The sequence below is a fragment of the Astatotilapia calliptera genome, chromosome 1 (assembly GCF_900246225.1).
Source record: "Astatotilapia calliptera chromosome 1, fAstCal1.2, whole genome shotgun sequence".
Lineage (NCBI taxonomy): Eukaryota > Metazoa > Chordata > Actinopteri > Cichliformes > Cichlidae > Astatotilapia > Astatotilapia calliptera.
This window is the reverse complement of record NC_039302.1, coordinates 30,991,490-31,008,421: the sequence shown is the minus strand read 5'-3', so window position 1 is coordinate 31,008,421 and position 16,932 is coordinate 30,991,490. Positions and strand designations below refer to the sequence as shown.

The 16,932-nt window shown below is 38.8% G+C and overlaps 1 protein-coding gene across 2 annotated transcripts in view; it reads left to right on the top strand.

The window, feature by feature from the left end:
- The first annotated feature begins 1,443 nt into the window (after positions 1-1,443).
- chst8 (carbohydrate (N-acetylgalactosamine 4-0) sulfotransferase 8) overlaps positions 1,444-16,932 on the top strand; it is a 179,793-nt gene continuing 164,304 nt past the window's right edge. For both annotated transcript variants that reach the window (XM_026174185.1, XM_026174159.1), the window contains exon 1: positions 1,444-2,485. The gene's annotated coding sequence lies outside the window, so the exon portion shown is untranslated. The remainder of the gene's footprint in view (positions 2,486-16,932) is intronic.

Genomic DNA, 16,932 nt, shown 5'->3' with positions numbered 1-16,932 from the left:
AATTAGTAAAGGATGTATTTCATAGCCATACAGAGATTTCCCACCCTTGCTGCTACAAAATAGGCAACACTGATCATTTTCAGCTTATTTTCTAGTCAGGCCTGCTGATACCCCACACAACAAATGGCCCACAGTCCCACCAGAGACAAGCTGCAGCTGCTGTGCTGGTGCGTCTTAGATCTTCAGCACTACGGCGATGTTTTGTCCCACATACATGCAGCAGCTTTGTAATTTAAAAAAGGCTTCACAATAAACCCTGCATGTGCTGCAGTGGTAGAAAAGCCTTCCTGTGGGTCTGAATTAGTGTTCTTGGACTTGTACCCAGAGTCCTTGCAGCCAAATCAAGTCAAGAGAAGAATTTTCTTTGCTGCCAAACACCAGCAGAGGGGGATGTGCTCAAGTCAGGAGGAGCAAGTTAATGTGTCAGCTGTGCCGGTTGAAGCCTCACAAGCTTCCTTGCAGCCACACCCTGATATAAGGCCACGTTCTCACAAAGCCACAGTGACGTGTGCAAGGATGTGTAATATTTATCTGAACAAGAGCACTGTTCACAGCCCACTGCACTTGAAATATTTCATATAAGCTACTTTACAACACAGTCAAAATACAGGATGTTTGTTGTCTCAAGATTAAATGCTCAACTTGTGTTTGTAAACATGACAGATGGAAATAGTGACAATTAAATATTGCTTTACATAAATTCCGTGATCATGTCAGATAATAACCGTGAGCATGTTTGGCACTTTGAGATTTAAATGACAGTGGTGTCATAGATTTTCAAAGGATTGTGAAATGAGGTTTTCACATGGCTGTCATTTAGGAAACAAAACTCGAAAACATTCTGCCTCAGTAGAGCTAAGTGAGCAGTGCTAATATTAGAAGGGTTTTTTCATAATAGTAAAAAAAAAAACCAGGTTAAAAATCCCTTCTGCAGGGCTTTATGAAATAGTCTGAGATAAATTATGCACATCCACTGGCTTTTGATATCCATCCCACGGGGCTTTTTTTCTTTTCATTAAAGCTCTATTTTTTCCAACTATGAATCCTTTTTTTCTCAGAGAAAATGACTGGGCAAAATCTTTTAGTTCAAATCAGTGCAAGATTAAATAGCTTACCGTGTGTGCTTTTTTGAGGCTGATGAATGCGCACTGGCTGGGGGCTGTGATATTTTAAACTAGCTTAATTTAGTATGCCAACTTGTTGAAGTGGCACCTTGATCTTCTCACAATGAAAAGACTAACCGGACCTAAAATCAGTCAACTGTACACTGAGCAGGAAGACCACCAAAAGATATTTTAATGTCAGCCAACAACAGGATTATTTCTGGAAAAGGCTATATCAGTGACTTAATTAAGTGGCATAGACAACCATATACTTATAAAATAACTAATTCTCACAAAAAAAACACAGTTTTTCTCTTGTTTTTATTGTTTGTATCTTTTTTTTTGTTTTGGGTCATGTCAATAACTTTTCCCCAGCAGTGAAAACAGCAGTCATGTTAGGCCTATTTGTCTAGAAAACGCAGGATTTAGAAGGAAAAAAATCCAGACTGTGTCCTCAGTTAAACGTTATCACTAATCCGTAATCTGAAAGTCAGAAAGTCATTCTCAGACACAAACAAACTCATACACAAATTGACAACGTGGCACTTTTACTGCATTATTGTTAATGATTTCTTAATAAAGAATGAGTATCAATAATCCTGGACTTCAATAAATTAATATAGCTCAGTCTCGTATCTCTGATAAAGGAGAATCAAACTCTATGCCGCCTCTACTGTAGCCGAGTCGCATTTACTATCGCAGCTCATATCGTACAGTTTACAGTTTCAGCGCCATGTTCCCATCCCTTGGTAAGAAAAGAAGGGTAATAATAACGATGAGACGCGTAGCTCATCCATATTAGAAGAGTCTTTAATGAACTCGGATCGTCAGAGACACTCCTCCTGCTCCCGGCTCCCTCCGCTCCGCTCCCGTTACCAGACGATGCGCGCGTGAAAATTTGCAGCCCCATCTTTATCAGTATCATCGCCGTGAAGACAAAGAGAAGACCGCAAATGAAGATGTGCTGCACTAGCAGGAGAAGCCCCTCTTAAAATCACCGTTACCGCAGCTGTGCCCGCCCAGAGGCAGACAGAGAACCGGTCCTTGGAGACTCTTTGGGGATGCGCAAAGATGTGAGAGTGAAGAGTGAGATGCATTATGATTGGCCATACTCATCCTAAAAGCGTCAGGCAAGGAGAGTGATGTTTGCTCCAGCAAAAGAGTCGACGAGGTGGCATCAAACTTGAAGGAGACGTGTTCAGTGTGCACATTCAATGCTTTCACGGCATTAACCGTAAACTTGCATCATTTCCCCAAAGAGGCGGACGCGCTTTCCGTGGTGCTGAAACAGAGACTTGGCTGATCAACTAGTGAACAAGAGGAGGAACCTCTCACTTCGTCACCTGCTTCTGAGCTTCATTGTATTGAGGAGCCGTGGCAAGGTAAGTGCAGTGATGTACAGTGCCTTACAATGTAATGAAGATACGCTGTTTTCATTTATGTCTGTATCACGGCCACACATGAACCAGCGTCCGTTTTTTTAATCGCGTCTTTATCTGTTGCCCCGAGTTTCTGATGCGTACGTTTTATTTTAAAGTTTGGTCCGATTTTACCATAGCAACAAAGTTTCATAATCAATGCGTCTTTAGATTGTTTAGCTTACATTCTCCAGCTGTGGAAACGTATTGCAGTTTGTCTGTCCTTTATGCTTGTCAGTATTAGACACTTTCTAAATTTAATCTGATTTAAATTCTTTCCCCCTTATTGTTGTTTTAAAAGCTCGAGGGACTTCGTTTTCTATATTGCGTTAATTTACCCTTAGGTTCAAGTGCACTAGAGAGTTTACTTACTTCAGAAAGTGTTTAAAAATGATGAAAACATAGCTTTATAACTGCTTGTGCACTTAGTTTTCTGTGCTGTCAGACATTTTCACACATCACTCCTTCTTTGAAACATGTATTATTAGAGTGAGAAAACACAGCATATACTTTACCACTGCAGCATGGGAAACATTGTACTTAGTAATGGCGCTTTCTGTTGGAACAGCAGGAGTTTGTGCTGGTCTTTCATTTTGCTGCTGGTACCTGTACAGTAGTTGTAGTTGTTGTTTGTTTGTTTGTTTCATACCATGACTATGTGCCTCAAAACTCAATTCACATTCAGTGTTTGTAAGGGAAAACTTTAAAAGTTGTGTTGAGGTTTAGAAATTCATACCACTATTATGAGTAGATTACCTTTGTTATATCACGTTAAAATGTGGCTGGACTATAACCAGGAAATAGAAACAAGTGAAAAAAGATTGTGTGCTGTTGTTCAAGTGTCACATTAAGATTGGTGTGTTCACTAGACCATAAAAATAGCCGCTGCTCGCTAACTGGCTTCAGGGCTGTATTTTTGGGTTATGTCACTTTTATAGCACAAAAGAGATTGTTCTAACATAATCATCCCTAACATAACTTTAAGGTTTGTGGTGGCTTTCAAATGCTTGATGTTTCCAGTGCACTGTCCAAAGAAATCTGAATAAACAATATCATATCAGACCAATAAAATGTTGTAAACTGATTGTATAAGAGACTGCATGTTCAAACCATGTGGTCAGTTAAAAGTTTAACATCTGAAAGAGCTTGTAGAGTGTTGTAATTGCAAGAGCTGTGACTTACTTGCTTTAATCAAGTACCTTGTTGGACTGAGAAGGAGCGTGGGTGTCATCAAAGCAGAACAAAGCCTCTTTGAGGTGGAAAAACCTAAGTTGTGATTAATTTCAAAAGGCACGCCTTAATTTCAAAGGCACGTTCTTGTATTTGAGACACTAAGTCAATATCCTACAAAGTCAGAGGACTTTTTGCGGTGTTGAAGGAGACTACTCAGAACTTAAAGCTATGGCTGATAAGCTTTTAAAACTGGATGGCTAGCTAAAAATTTACACACACAGCTTTTTTGTGTTCTGTGGCTCTTTAATAGATAGTTTGTTATTATTTGTATATTTTTACTAGAAGAGCTGTTATCCTCTCTCCCTAACTCTAACATGTCTTTACAATCTGAGCAGAAGGCAGGTGTATTTGTACCTGCAAGGCTGAATGAAGTACTTGACCTCTGTGTCAGAATTTGTTATTCATTCTTCATGCAAAGATTCAGACCCTCCACAAGATAATAAACAGAGTTGTAATTGCCAGTAAGGTTGCTCAGCAGCTTTAATCAATTACTGTGCCGTCTTCCATCGAGAGAGATTGGGAGTGCAGGTGTCATCAAAGCAGAATGAGTCTCTTTTGAGGTGGGAAATGCAAGACTCAATGACTTCACTCAGCTGGGTCACTGGACACACAGCAGAGCTTTGACGCGTACAAATTGTGCTTGAAGGTGCTGCGTTCATCCTGGGAGGCTCAGTGGCTGGCAGAGGACCAGCAGAGCAGGGACATTGCACTCCAGATGGCCAAGAGAGGCCAGAGGAAGAGTGCTGTCCAAGCCCAGCTGGGTGTACGGGAAGCTGGACTGCCGGTGGTGTGTGTACGTGATTGTGGGAGGCAGACGGGATGAGAGAAACAGTAAACGATAGAAAGAAAGAGGGATATACAGTATGTGAGGGTGTGTGTGTATTGAAGGAGTGGTTTGGGAGAGAAAGGGTGAGTGAGAGAGAGCGAGAGAGAGAAACTGAGAGCAAATGGTACAGGCGCCTCTGTGTGTGCTCGCATGCATGGAAGTAGTGATAGGAAAAGTGTGGGTGGAAGAAGAAATGAAAGAGAAGATGAAGGAGCTTGCATGTCTGTGTGCTGGTGCTAGTGTATGTATGCAACTGTGTATTTCTCTAGCTGTGTGTGTGTGTCTGTGTGTGAGTGAGAGTGTTGAAGGGACAGAAGCAGAAAGGGTTGGAGACAGAAAATGAAAGAAAAAAGAAACAGGCACTTGTGTGTATGTGTCGGTGTGTGGGAGGGAGAGAAAATGAAACTGGAAGAAGCAGGCATGTGTGTATCTTTGTGCTTGTGTATGATTGCAGAGAAAGCATTACTCAGTAAAAAAAAAGACAAACAAAATAAGAGGAAGAAAAAGGAACACGTGTGTCCCTTGGAAAATGAGAGTATGAAGGGTGAGAGAAACACTGGTTTGATTGGATGCTTGCTTTTGTATTTGCGAGGAGAGTGTTGTACATGGGTGGTCTTAACCCTCTCGAGGCAGGCATTGCCGATTTGCAACAGTTAAAAACTAACAACCTGATTACCCCACATACATATTTTATGATTTTTTTTTACTCAGAAGTACCACTGCAGGTCTTGGTTGTGAATTAGCAACAAAAAGTTTAATTTGAGCCTGAGAGGGTTAATACTGATGCTAGTATTCACTGATGATACTAAGAGGTGTATGAAGGCTGCGTGGAAAAACAAGTAAAATGGAATTTTACCTCAATTGGAAAAAAGTATCTCAGCATTTCATTCAGCCAGCTCTAACCTCTGACTCTGCGTTTTACCATTTTTCACACACTCGTTCAGCAGCAATGTGACTTTCAGTGTTCTCTGAGTATATGCTTTATGGCAAAAGGCTCCAGGCAGATGACCTCTTTCTCAAAGGTCATAATCTGATATTCACGCCCCACTATGATGGAGAAGATCTGTTGCATGTGTCAGGCTTTTTTTTTTAAATCCTTTTTTCAGCACATTTTACATCTTTGATGTAACACATTCTCCTTCTGAAGTAAAAGCCACCTGAGAATGCGCACAGAGCACATGACGACAAACACACAACGGCTTCACAGAGATAACTTTGCCTCACTGTTTCCATTTGGGAAGCCGCTAGAGAGCAGATGGAGAGAAAGCATGCTCTTTTTATTCTGCCACATCTGCTCCGTGATGGAATGGAGCATGATCTGCACTTTGATCACAATGAATTATTCCTATCCCTGGCTATAAATATGGTCTGTCTACAGCACCCAGTCTCTCTCTCACTTCTTAAACTAGGAATCTGTGCTCGCCTCTGAGTCGCTCTCTCCTTGAGTGTGTCACTGCGGCTCTACTGCAGCTCTGGTTTTCTTCTTTACACTGTGAAGGAACCGAAATCCGTTCCTTCAGCCCAGTTCAGTAAAAGAAGCATTGTGTGCAAAAAGTTCTATATAAGAAACAAATAAAGGGGCTTTGCTCAATCTTCTATTATTCTTCCTTTATTCCATATTTCTCACTTTTGCAAAAAAACAAATAAATAAAAATAAAAACATGAAAATGTCAAAACCAATAATTTGTCTCCCCTCTCAATACCCAGGCACGCTGTGAGTCTGTATCACACCCTGAAGAAGGATTTAATCAATATGTTTGCACATTGTGTTCACTCACTGACATTATTGTTGAAGATGTATTGCCAAACATGAAAATAATACAAATATAGCATAACAGCCAGTTTCATAAGTCTGTCCCTTCCTTACCAGACGGAGGTGCCATCCAGTGCAGCAGTGTGGCTCATTAGTGTGCTCTAAATGCTTTCTTAAAATAATGGATGGGATGTGTTAAATTCTCCCAATTATTTCATCTTTGGGCTGAAGGAAGGACAACACAGTGTATAAATGCTCAGTCAACAAGAAGAAAAAGATTTAGTGGCAGGCATTGGATAATATGGCTCAACTGATTACAGCCTGCATATCATATAGCTTTTATCCCTGTTCCATGATTGTGATACCAGCGTTGAAAAGATAAGTTTTAGTCCTGAGATGGACATTACTCTCTTACTTTTAAGACAATTTCAGATTTGAATTAAATATAGTTGGGAAAAATTGGATATACAAATTTACAAAACTGAAAATTATTAAATAGTTATTGAGGCCACAAACTCTTTATGAAAAAGATAGCTGTATGTATGATACACCTAATTTATTTTTCACTCTTTATTTGATCTAAGTGGGAAATTTTGTTCCTCTCCTCACTTATTCTGCTGTGTGTGTGTTTGTGTCACTGTGTGTGCCCCTCCTCACAGACACAGAGTGGAGCAGATGAGACTCAGATGGCAAATGGTTCATAGCGCTTTTCTACTCTATCTGAGCACTCAAAGCGCTTTACACAACTTGCCTCATTCACACAAGCACCTTTTTTTGTATGCTCTTTCTCTCTAACATTCGCACACATTCATACGGGCAACTTGGGGTTAGTATCTTGGCCAGAAATATTTGTCACAAAAGTGACATTCTCATTCACTTTACCAACTCTTTGCATTAAATGACAATTCAGATGCTTCCAAAGAGTATTAGCCATGCTATGTTAGCTTTTCTTCAAGCATTCCACTTCAAACATTTTGACTCTACTTTATAGACTGGGTTGTGGTCAGGATTTATGATTCATGACCTCTTTGAGATACAAAATTGGGAAATAGACCATCAGTCACTGCAAGCAAGCCAAACTGGGATTGATTTTCTGTTAATGTGTAATTTCTGATTCGTAGAGCTGATTATAAGGTCTAGGATGGCATCATGAAAATTCTTTTGATATGTTAGGGACAAACTATGGCACAATTCTTATGAGAACATGAAAGCAATGGCAAAGACTGACTTCAGGCTATGCTTTATAGAAACAATCAGCAGAGATTGTATCTATGTCTTTGTACATCAGTGCATTCCACAGAGATGTGATGTGTCACTTTCTTAGCATCACTGCTTATGCTTATTGACTCATTTTCATACAAAGAATTCATAGTTCTTGCACACAGCACTTTCACATCATCTAACAGCCTTACCCGCAAAGTATGGTACTATCAACCTATCACCTCTAATGGGAACAAAAGGTCAGCCCTTAATTATTCATTCGGGATGTCAAACAATGCTTGCCGGCTGTTATTTAGGGTGAGGGAGACCCATATGAATAATTCAAGTGCAGGATTCGCTTTCCTTCGAAGAGTGGCACTGTGGTTCAGATGTTTGTGAGAGTCTTATCTCCGTGCAGGAGGCCTCTGTCATTCCTGAGCTGACCTTGGCTGTCACTGCAGCAGCAACATGGGTGGCACAGAAGGTGGCAGGGACGCTTGTTCTTCCCGTATCTGCAGGCCTCCTCCACACTGTGAGAGTGAGTAGGAAGGACTACAGGGAGCAGGCTGTCTAAGCTCCCTCAGTGTCTGTTTACAGTACACTATGTGCCACGCTGTGCGGAGCCAGTGCCAATGCATTTAAAAAAAGCAGATTACTCTTTAACAATGAGTTATTCTGCTTTTCACCCGAGGTACGTTTCTGTTTTGGTACACTAGCCATGTCAATTGCTCTTAAGCTGCTTTCTTAAGATGTAAGGGGTGTTTATTGCAGCTGAAGAGGCAAAAGCAGATATTAATGCTATTAAAGTGCATTAAACTGAAGAATGCTGTAATGTGAGTCACTTCCATGAAAGGATTAGGGGGAGGTGGCATGGAGAGGATTCTGAGTAAGGAGAGAAAGTGAAAATGTTCATCTTGTTATGTGAGATGCAGGAGGGAAAGTGAGGGACAGATGAAACAGAGAGTGAGAAAAGTGTGTGTGTGTGTGAGAGAGAGAACATTTATGCCAACTCGAATATCTCTGAACAATAACAGAAGCACGTACACAGATACAGAGCACGTCTATCAAGCAACGGATGGCAAGCAGCCCAGAGAAAATCAAATGAGAAACATGTTTGTCATTGTAAATCCAATCAGCAGAATGATCCTATCCTCCTATGGCCACTATCTCACTGCTGTTTGTACTGTAGCACTCAGTGTAAGCGGAGGGGATCATCAGGCCTGTGACTCCTCTGCAGTTATAGATAAAATACCTTAATCAATAGTTGTTGATGGGGACACTTAACAGTGCATCTGCAATCAGGGATTTTCCACTGAATCCAGTGCGATCTTTTTTTTACAAGTGTCATTAAATTTAAGGTATCATTTTGAAAAGGGTTAGGTCTATAAATGGTTTATCCTTGGGCAATGATTGAAACCACAATAAAAGCAGCAGAGATCTAATTACACCATGCAGTCCTGTGACTACTGGTAAATCACTGATTTCTTGTCTTTCTGGATGTCTTAAATACAATATAGTAATTGCTCAAGCATTTTAGTGAAGAACATGAAAAAAGGTTCTAAATCTTGATTAGGGAGTATCGGTGAAGGCCGTTATGTTCCACGTTATAAGTGCACAAATACCTGTCACCTGGAAATCAAATCCATAAAGAAGACAGGCTGATGAATTGAAAACAGAATATTATTTGGGGGCAGGGATGCTCAGGGGTTGGCTTATGATCTCAGTATTTCTCTGAGAGTCACTGCCCTTGTTGCTACCACACTATGTGCAGAGAAGTGACAGTGCTCGTTTATCTTGGAGCAGAAAAAAACAGTTGAGGAGAAGCAGTTTCATCTGGGGTTTTCTGTAAAAGTTTGGAGGACGTGGATTAACTCATAGAACCCCAGGGGTTAGAAGCAGCTTCTTGTCCTGGGCTGACAAGGTTACTGTTTCAGTGGCTGATATCGAGGCAGTTGCTTTTTGAGGTCAAAGACAGCATGGTGCCTGGAAGTCCATGGAAGGACATGGCCATACTTGCTGCCAGCACCTCACCACACCACAGGGCACCTAAGATGTTAACCCTTCTGGAACCAGGTTGCAGCTCAGGCCAGAGTTTTGCAGCTTGAGTTAATTCCACAAATCTTACTCTCCAAGAACTTCATTTAAGACTTGACAACGCATTCAAGCCTTCATTTTTTACGTAGTTCGATTAAAAAGAATTGAAATCAGTGATTAAAAGTTAAAGAACTTCTATATAATTTAGATTGTGAAAAGTTTTGGAATTGCTTATAAAAAGTATATAAAAATAAGCTGCAGGTCCATGCAAGGAAAGACTTTGTAAATTATCAATAGTGTGCTGATTAAATGCATTAAATCATTTCATCAGCCTCCCATAACATTCTTTCACTATTCACAATGTCTTAAATACAATTCAAATCCCTTTAATCAGCACCTACTTCACACAGCTCTTTTTGAAATATTGTATTCATAGGGCAACAATAGCAATCATTTCAATGTAACCAGACTTTGTTAAGTTGTCTGAAAGATATTCCTTTGAATTACGTAAAAATCCGGTGTAATTTTTAAATAATGTATACGGATTGATTGTTTGTGATCAGATGGCTTTTTATAAGGTACAGTATATAAGTGCAGTTCACTTTATATTTTCTATTTAGACCACATTTCTTAGTAGCTTAGTGATTAATTATGTACATTGTTCATCACACGATGATCCTACAATAGACCATATGGTGGCTGTGTTATGTGAGATTTAGTTTTGTTGAGATTTAGCAGAATATCAATCATCAAAAAGGAAAAGGAAAAAGTTCCCTACATCCTCTCAAGAATTATTACCAAATTAGTCAATACAGCATGGCAGTGTTATATTACTTTAATGAATGGACAAGGCCATCATTTTTAGGGTGCATTTGCTACAAATTCACTGTTGACACAATGCATTTTAATATTATTTGTTAGAGGTAAATCCTTCTATTGTCAGATATTATCTGGTGTTTTAGAGTTTCATTTACATTGAACTGTTTATTATTCAGTCCTTGAATTCCTGCTTTAATTGAGTCAATACAAACACATCTACCTTGATTGTTATTTAATGTTTATTGTTAAGTGATTAATTCCTGCACTGCCATAATTACATCCACCCTCATAAAAGAAAATGAATCCCATTTTTGTTATTTTTTCTCTCCATATGATTAAACAAGAACCACAGGCAAAGGGTCGCTCATTCAATTAGACTTTCATTTACCACATTTAATTACCCACACTCTCTGCCCTCTTTGACCCTGCAGGATGCCTCATATGACTAATGAATGCACTTACCTGATTTCCTTGCCAGTGAAATCACATCAGTGTCCATTTCCAATCATCTGCTCAGAGGAAGGCTGTAAAATTGGTGACTGAAGATTAAAGGATTTTTTGGGTTGGGGTGTGGTTGTGGCGTGGGATGAGTATATATTGACCAGGGCAGAGGTTTCAAGCAAGTACAGAAAGTCTCTGTGATGTTTCCAGCTGGCCACCTTACTCAAACCAGACACTTTGATCTTCCATAATCCCATGTAGCCACAAGTAGTCACAATTCTCAGTGTGTAGCAGCTGAATCAAAACTAGGCAGAAAAGTGTTCTAGCACTGAAATCAGCAGTATTCGCTGTGGATGGTACGTAAAACTGCTAAAGGGTAAAATTTAACATCCATTACCAGCTTCACTTACTGTTTATTCTAAAGCACAACAGCCTCAGTCCTGAAACTCTGTCCTGAAAAGTTCCATACAGTCAGAATCATCACTGTCGTCATCATATGGTTCAATGAGCAAGTCTCATACATGACTGACACTAACATTCAAGATAATTGAAAGAGATACTGGAGGCCAGACAATTTGCCACAAAGACTATCTGATATTGTTTTGTTGGTGATGTTACTTAATTATAATATAAATATTATCATATAATATTATACTGCCCCAACCATCATTGCAGCTAAACAATTTCAACATTGTGATGTCATATATTAGGAAAAGATATTTGCTTATATTAAAATTTCACAACATAAGTCGTGTGTTTTTTTTTTAAATTGTTTAAGGTTGTATTTTGACCAGAAAGCCTTTAGTGTCCTATTCTTGGAAGACTGTGTTCTCTAAAGGCAGATTTTTTAGGTACAAATGCATATGGGTATAAATGCTCATCTTTTATCTGGCTTTTTATTACGACAATTTCAAACAATGGTAAAATTTTAGCTAGGGCCAAATACTAAGCATCTTAAAAATTTTTTTTAGATGAAACTGAAATTAAACTAGCTATTTTATTAGCTAGCTATTCATTCATTCTCTTCCACTTATCCCCATCAGGGTCAAGGGGGTGTTGGAGCCTATTCCAGCAACCATAGGTTGAGACAGCTAACTAGCATTATATAAAAAAAATATCCACCCAGTTTGTGGACATGGTCTGGAATATTCCCCTAATATTATCTTAAATAGGGTTTAAAACAGACTGACTAGCTTTAGAAATGAGTCATTTTCTGGATCAGCTGATGATACCTTTTATTTAACCAGTATCATCTCTTACTTAGCTAGAAAATGTCAGTTATATAAAGTGCATTTTTTATGTGTGCAAAATATGCTCCCAACTGTATTAACTTGTTGCTTCTGCATAAAAATTCAAAAAGGAGGGCCTCTAGTAATAGCAACAGTATTATAAATGCAAAATAGAAAAATACCAGTGAAAACTGCTTGATAGTGGCCTGGAAGATTTTCTCGAAGACTATATTGGCACTTACCAATGCTAATATTATACACATCATTGATGTGCAGCATCAAATCACACTAGTTATTGCCACAGGGCTGCTGTGCTTTAAATCACATCTTTTATTCAGCTGCATATGCTACATGCCTTCAAAGAAGCAGTGTATTTACTTTGAGCAAAATACACAAGACATTAAGAATTACGTCAGTCTTGAAAGGTTAAAAACTAAAAGAATTCACCTCCTTAATACCTGCAAAAGAGCTCCTTAGGAAAACTTTAATAAAAAGGAGAGACACAGAGTTCATTACACTGTAGCTGCACATGATTGTCTGTCAGCTCCCTCTTTGACTTAATGAAAAGTTATGGCAAGTGAGTGACTTTATGAAGTGGTTTAAAGGAGTTCTTTAGCTCAACAAAAACTGCATGTTTTGCTCTCTTGTATAATTGGCATGTAAATAATTATGACTTGGAGTCCTGACAAAGTAAAAGTACTTAAAAACTGGCCTTAGAATCTGAGGAAATATGCAATGCTAAATTCAAATAGCTTTTTGCCATACGACAAATGTAGGCAGAATCAACCAGCTGTAGGCAGGATTATTTGCAGGATTTGTGGCCACGTTGTTTTTATATGTGATTTCTTCCAACAATTTTAAAATGAAAAAGACTTTAAGCTCACGTTTTGTATGGGTGTACAGTTGGAGTGCTCTAATTCTGAAGTATTATGGCTAACAGATAAATTGGATTAAATTTGGGTATGAGTCATTAGCTTTCAGCCATGTTGTTTCTTAATGAACTTATTTAGTAAAATTAAACTGTTGTCTTTTTTTATATACACTTGCTGGGTAGCACATTAAGTAGTGGAGTATTATTGCCTCAACATAACTGCTTTGCATTAAATTTTAAAGAGGGGCTCCTATTAATATTTAAGATTAAGCATTCAAGCAATAGTGTCTGACTATAAGCTCAGTGTGGATGTCTTTTAAAAAACTAAAGTTAACCCTTGTCTTCGCTGTTTCATACAAATAAAGATTAATTTATGGGGTCATTAAAAATTTACATTCCCATTCTACTCCTATTAATCAGTTCCTAATCAGATCTGAGGTGACTGCACATAGGCTATTTAAGCCTGGAATTATAGCAGGTGCTACAAATGACACTCCAGGGAACAAGGTTGGCCACGAAATCACATTCAAAGTCATTCTGTATTACCATTTAATATTTCCTGTAAAATAGTTAAACTCGAATCAGGCTTTATATATTTGTTATTGTTATTTGTTATATATTAAGTTTAAGTACCGTATTTCCCGGACTATAAAGCGCACCTAAATATTAGCCGCACAAGCTAAAATCAGGGGAAAATCCTGTTTTGTACATACATTAGCCGCACCTGACCAAAAGCCGCAGGTGTTTCAATGTTGACTTATCATATGTAAGAGAATATGCACAAAGGGAATTGTCAGGAAAGAGATGGCTGTTTGGAGACATCACTTTTATTAATATTTTGAAAAACAAGTTATGGGTACATATTTGCACATGTAGTACATAACAATAACCTACAGCACACCAGAACAATAGATTCGGCCTACCTTTTAGGCTCAGGTGCAGTGACACAGCTTTAACAAGAAGAAAAGTCAGTCATTCACCATCTTTCTCTTCTTCCGCACTAAAACCACCAAAGTCCTCTTCTCCAGTGTCGGATACAAACAGGCTCATGATGGCTTCGTCATCCACTCTTCTTCTCTCCTTCGTTGTCACTTTCAAAACCAAAGAAATCCTCATTGTCAGAGTCAAACACCCTCAGAAGGGCCGTGGCGGTGTCCTCCTCTCCATCATGCAGCAGTCCAGCCCTTCAAAATCCGTTGGTGATCGTGGATGTTTTCACACTTTTCCACGCTGTCAGAATCCACCGGTGGAGTTGGGCATAACTTGCTTTTTGGGCATAACTTGCAAGTTTATCGCCGCTCATCATCCACGACTCCCGCTGAACGCGTAGCGCTACTTTGAAGTTTGTTTTTCGCGCTACTTCGTACGGCACTACGTTGCCTGGCGGACGGACATGTGACTAACATACCACTCTTGAACCCCGATCCTTCCGCCAGGCAACGTAGTGCCGTACAACAGCAGAACAAACAAAACAAATCCTCTTACGATATGACAAAAATCACGGACAATCCATAGAAAAGCCGCACCTGACTAAAAGCCGCAGGGTTCAAAGCTTGTGCAAAAAGTAGCGGCTTATAGCCCGACATTTACGGTATACATTGTACTGCAGAGACACAGAGTTTTGACTTGTGTCTGAAGTCAGGTTTCTCAATAAACATACACAAGTCGTACACTTGGTGAAATGCTCATCAAGTAAACTCACTGTACCTTGTGATGGAAGGAAATCATGAGTTTCTTTCACTATGAATCCACCATTTTATTCAGTTACAGTGTGTCACCAAGAGGTGGTGCTTTCACTGCAAAAACGTTGATGTATAGTTTCAGATTGTTTTGATAGCTTGCAAAATAGATTGATCCAAATCTAGAGTGAATTTGAGCAGTTGAGCTTTTCTTTTTTTTTCTTTTTTTCAGATCGCTAAAACTATTTCAGCAAACATTCCTTTTTTCCTTCATTTTAATCTAATCCAATGAAGAAATCTTTTCAAACTACAGTATTGTGCAAGAATGCAGAACCATCTCTTATTTCTTTATATTTTGTTTTTTGTTCATAAGAAGCCAGTGGTCCTGGTAATTTTTAAAGTGGTCTTCAGCAATACTTTTCCAGGCTTTCTCTAGGTCTAGGTCAACATTAACTGTTTTTTCACTCATTTTCAGTCCTGTAATGGTTGGAACAAGGATTCATAGGTCACTTAACACTGACCTATCATCATTCACACATAACCACCCCGCCTCCATCTCAAGGAATGAACATTGTTCAGTTCTTAGCAAAGAACTCATTTTAAATTATCATCAAGTCATGCCCACTAATATATGGCAGCATGTTCATTAATGTGTGTTACTAACATTAGTTTACGCTGGGAAAAAATTGTTATCTTTACAGGGACTCATGACAGAATCTAATAAAAGGCAGTTTGACAGAAAGTCTCCAAACCAGTCTGACTAGTGCGCATGCTTTCATTTTGTCAAAACCATATATCACACCTACACAAGTGATACTGGTCCCTGTCATAACCTCCTTTACGGACCAAAATTAACATCAGCATTTTTCTTTTTTCCCCCTTTTTATTGATCTCTTAATGTATTTTAAGTTGGTCATTTAAAAGTAGTAGGCCGTTTAATTTAAGGCCTTGTGAAAATAACTTTTCAAAAAATTATTTATTAATTTATTTTTCATTAAACAAGAAGGGAGAGTTTTTTTGCACTGGTATGTCAAGAAAACAGCTGAAGTGGGGGTGTCATTACAAAATGAGACTTCACAGGAAACCAGAACTCTTTTTGAGAGACTGCTGTTATTAGTATATGACCGCACTGTTCCAGGGTATTGTGATTTCCCTTTTTGAATTAAATCATGCTTTTCGTGGAAGGCTTTAGTGTAAATATCCTCCTCTGACCATAAAGCAATCCTGTTCAAAGCTCTTTGGACTTAATATAGTCTTCTTCTTCTTCTTCTTCTTCTTCTTCTTCTTCTTCTTTCTGTTTTATCAGAATTCTGCTAAATCAATAAACGGCCAGTATACAGTATGCAGTAAGCATAAAGTATAACATAATATACTGAATGTGAATTTGACGGCCACAGATGTGCATCTACCAACATGTGGTAAGTTAAGACACATCACCAGGAAGGCAATACTAAGCCTGCAGCCTGTTTTCATTGGGTCAGAGGTTCAAACATGAGCAGTATCATAGAGAATATGAAACAAACAGGCAGGTAACAAAATCAAGTTTGTGATCAAGTAGGTGTGGGTTTGAGTTCTTGATGCAGTTGGAAAGGTTTGGTCACGGAAAGGGAATAAGTAATGCTTTCTGAACCTATGCCCACAATGGCAGAGGTGTAACAGCTCTCAGAGAGAACATCTGCAGCCTCGTATAGTTGACTGAGACAGGCTGTGCTTTAAGTAAGCATTCCTTCACCCAATAAAACTGGCAGATTTCACAAAGCAAATAAGCAAAAAAAAAAAAAGGCATTTTTAATCAATACAAAAAACAACACCCAAATAATGAACATATGTCTACTTTTTGTTCCCTGCCACATTATTTAGTTAACAAACACACACACACACACACACACACACACACACACACACACACACACACACACACACTGAAAAGTGTGTGTGTGTTGCTGATAAACGTCTCCTTAGTTTCTATTCAAATACAGTGTGGAAAGTATTTCCTTCTGTTATACTACAGAGACATAACTGAGCTTGCTGCTTTTGACAAAAGTTCCAGAACATTCTAAATACATAACAGGTAGTTTATTTGCATAGGTCTAGTAGCTGACTTTTTTTTTAATCACTATTGTAAATAGTTAAGTTGAGAAAATGTAGATGTGCATTTTGCACATAAAGCTTCAACCCCAAGTATTTTGCATGTTTTTTTGTGTGTTAAATCTCTGCTGTTTTGTCATCCAAACATTTTAGCAGGGACATTTCTAATTAGCTGAACTTTATAGTAAAATACAGGAACTGTTCCTCAACAGCTTACTCCTACTTAATGAAAAAGTTA